This window comes from Atractosteus spatula (genome assembly GCF_055471065.1).
Source record: "Atractosteus spatula isolate fAtrSpa1 chromosome 10 unlocalized genomic scaffold, fAtrSpa1.hap1 SUPER_10_unloc_12, whole genome shotgun sequence".
NCBI classification, from domain to species: Eukaryota; Metazoa; Chordata; class Actinopteri; order Semionotiformes; family Lepisosteidae; genus Atractosteus; species Atractosteus spatula.
The window spans coordinates 332,549-336,688 of record NW_028296615.1 but is presented as its reverse complement, the minus strand read 5'-3'; the positions used below and the strand labels follow the sequence as shown (position 1 = coordinate 336,688).

The 4,140-nt window shown below is 40.1% G+C and overlaps 1 non-coding gene across 1 annotated transcript; it reads right to left on the bottom strand.

The window, feature by feature from the left end:
• Positions 1–1,621: 1,621 nt before the first annotated feature.
• trnan-guu (transfer RNA asparagine (anticodon GUU)) lies at positions 1,622–1,695 on the bottom strand. The gene has a single exon. It is a non-coding gene; the product is annotated as a tRNA-Asn (tRNA).
• Positions 1,696–4,140: the final 2,445 nt, after the last annotated feature.

Sequence of the window (4,140 nt, the reverse complement as noted above, 5' to 3'; positions counted from 1 at the left end):
CATATTTTATGTATTAATAAATGTATCCTCGTGTATTAGTACCTGTGTGTGTGCGTTGTTTGAGTTATGTCGCATGGTTGGATTCTAAAGCCATCAAAAGAATCAACTTTGTGATTTACTGCTACAATTAATAATTGTCACAGTAAATGCCCAAACCCTACAGAACTGGTGCCTTCAGAGAGCCACTACATTTACATTTTGGCTACCACAACATTGCAAAGGGAAAAGAAATACTTTATCTACGCAAACTAATTCAACTGAGCTCCTCTAAACAATACAGCCTGAAGAATTGCCAAAGCACAATGTATCAATTTGGGTGACACTGGGGGAAAAGGATCACAACATTGAGGACCACAAGGCTTATTTTCAACAGCAAACTCTGTGCTTGAAAATATTTGACAAAAAAAGGAATATTACACGCACAGAAACCAATATTTACCACTAGGGTAGAATGCAGAATAGAACAGTTGATTGAAGGTTAGTGTAACTCTATAGTGCATCACAGAGGTCAGTCTCTTCCCCCTCATTATGCAGGCTGACTTGTTCACAGTGAAGTGTCCTCCAGCGATAGTCAGCTGTAATCACCGACGCAGACATGATGTTAATACTCTGACAGCACCTTGGCTGATTTGGTTAAAGTGTTTTCCCCCTGGTTATAAAAACGTCTCAAAATTCTGACACTGAGGTGTGAGACACAATGTAACAGGCTCTCATAATCCCGAAGTACAATAAATTTTACTGTATTGTTTTTTAAATTTGATCCTGTGAACATTGCATGTCCCTCCTTCCTCATTACCAAAACATCTCAATGTCACCAACAGTATGTACATTTGTAATTACAACACTTCACTGTTGCATTTCTGAGTTGTGACATTGTGAACAGGATTATTCCATGCTGAAAAGAGAAGAAAAGAATCACAACATTTCGGCTGTGGAGCCTTCTTCAGGTGTGAGAAAGACAGGGCAGTAAGCAAAGATAATTTTCTTTTTATCTTTGCTGACTACAGTTTATCTTTGATGACAACATCAAAGACATTAAGTATTTTTTACTGCTAACAGCTCCACATCAACTTCCTTTTATATATAACCTGATCAGATCTCTCAACTCCCAACTCTTCCAGTTTCTCACTTCAGAGAAGGATAAAACATTCAATCATCCTCTACAGAGAAAAACCATCAACACCCCTACCACCTCCACCAATCCTAACCTTGTTGTTACTATACCCTCTGACCTTTCCCTTTCACCCCTTTGCATCCTCAGCTAACATATTTTAAAATTACAATAGACTGTATAGTATTTATGTTTAAAATCAAGGTAAATATGTCAAAATATCAAAATCCAACTGCACAGTGCTATCGTAACAATGCTTGTCAAGTTCTCAAACAAACCTGCATTGTATTTTTAAAATATTTCAGCAGAGGATTCAACTGGAGTATAAATGACGATTCGACGATCATTTTTCTTGGGTGAATATGGTTTTCTGCGGAGTTAAGATGTTGGGCATTATTGGACATTTCCTGGTGATCCTGACACGTGTTTAACACTCGCATTTGTTGCAAATATTAAAATGGCTGTGGTTTCGCTGAGAAATCCAATCGACTTTACATCGCCGAAGAAATTCGTCCCTGGGTGGATTCGAACCACCAACCTTTCGGTTAACAGCCGAACGCGCTAACCGATTGCGCCACAGAGACTGACTTGTAGGTTCTGCTCTCGAATCACAAATTTCCGGTTAAAAAAAAATCTCTTACCGTTTATTTTGCCAGCCGGTAATATTTCTTCTGCACTGATAACCAAGAATTGGATTTCATTTTCCGCAAGCTGTGTGAATTTCATCAAAAATAAGTTTTCCAGAAAGGAAATGAACACATGCATTTAACGAAATCAAGCCCTTTGTGAGTGCCCAAAATGGTACGTTCTGTACTACAAGAAAGGAAGAAATACACGGCTGGGATTTGAATTTCGTTTTTTTTTGTTTAATAAAGAGGCGCTTTAACCAACTAAGCTACGGTGACAGGAGAACCATCACCTTTTACAGCCACTTGGACACACCGCTCTGAGACATCTGCGTTCAGTAAGCGCTGAACTTGCTCTCAGAGCAAATTGCCTCTTTTACATAGCAGCCCCGACACTGAGAAACGAAGAGAACTGGCTTTAATCTGGCATTTTTCATGTCCAATGCGTTTGACATCTCTCAAGGGCGACAGAGTTCTTTTGCGACACTATTTCTTCTTTTTTTTCTTTCTGTACGCTTTGATAAAAACGAAAAATCGTGCAAGGGAAAAATGTACTTTTTTTCATAGAGAAAACGTGCACCAGGAAATGTGTTGAGAAGAAATGATTTAACATGATACGTGACCTAATTTATCGGAGCAATTGCTCACCCAGCAAGGTCTGGAGAGGTTGGAGAGCCTGGTGGATGTGATAATTATACGGTGTTGTGGAAGAAAACAATCTTTCTTTGAATTCTCAATCAATCGGAATTTCAGTGCGAAACATAAACCCCTTGTCATATTTAAAGAGATTATATTTTAAAACTCATAAAAATCAGAAAACACATGTTTCTCACTTTGAAATTTTAGACGGAGCGGTGCATTACTAGTAGCGGCGCTGAGCACACTATGGGGGAATTCAGGCTATGTGAAATGCCAACGGTTTAATAAATAACGCGTCAGATTTCGGATCATAAGATTGTAGGTTCGACTTCTACCTGGCTCGTGTAAATTATATTCAAGCTCCTCAGTAATAGATGTCTATTATGTAATGAACCGCACCTGAAAGCAAACGATGGGTCTGTTTCCTTTGTTTTCCAGCATGAAATAGCAAATCGTTACAAAAAGCACCTGCTAATGTACAATAGCGTTTTTTTTTTCAAATTACATTTTCAGGCTTCAGACACTTTTTAATAAAACAAAAGTGTCCGGAAACTCATTAACTTTCAGGTTTGCTTGAACCTGTATTAAAAAAAGTTATCTGAAACTTCCGGGATTCCATTCTCTGATGCAGCTGTCTCTAAAGTTGGACGTGATGTTTAGCAGATGTGAACGGTGCCTTTTCTCTTGTGTTCAAGGCTATTCGCTGTGTGAGCGCCACACTGCGTGTCCTGTACTGCTCTATTTTGTTTAGATTATCTATGTGGTGTACAGATAGAACTCAACTGCATGGTGTGAATTCCGTGTTCAGGACCAGCAGAACCTGAAAAACCAATAGCTGACACGCAGCTTTCTGATCTGGAATCAGACGCGCTACCGTTGCGCCACGAGGTCACAACTGTCAGCGCCTTTGAATTCCCCAAAGGAGACAAATCAGCTTCACAAAAAAAAAAATCTGTGAAGAGCGCCGCTCTTCCGAAGAGAGTCTCTTCTTCCCAGACCACATTTTATTCTTCCTCTGCAGCTCTTGTGCAGGTGTTGTTCTCAATTACAGATCCAGGAACACTGATTTTTTTTCTATTTTTTTAAATTAAGTACCCCATGGTGCAACGGTAGCACGTCTGACTCTAAATCCCCAAGTTCATTTTCAAAGTATATCGGAGTCAACTGATACTGATCAGATTCTGCTGCTACTGAACCCGCTGTCTTCACCTTAAAGTTCAATTCCCCAAGCCTTCTGACCTTCTATGTCCATCCCTTCTCGTCAAAACTCGTATTTTCACAGGGTACCCTACAGAAATCGCAGTATAGAATGAAAAACTCCAATAGATCTCGGCCGCTGTTGGTGATTTTTCTTTAAAAACAAATAAATCTCCGGAAATTTTACGGAGTGTATCACTTTCACTGAGACCGAGGAGTGTTAAGCTGTACATGAGTCTTTGTGGCTCGGTTGTTAACAAAAAGGGTGGTGGTTTGAGCCTTCCCAGGGACGCTATGAGCCTTTTAATGTACACACCCGTCTCACTTTACCTCCACGGCCGGTCTTGTACCGCAATCAAATACAGAGCCCGCAGGGGACAGTAGGCTCACAAATATAGCTCAATGTGTATATAATGAAGAAGCAGAGGTTAGTTTCTTCACTGCATGTTGCAGAGCCTTACGCAACTAGTACCAACAGCTGGGGTTTGATCCCTGCACGGGCTATTAGTTGAAAGGCCATTGTAAATGACGTGTAAGAGATTTATCGAGCTGGCTTTTATGTTTCAC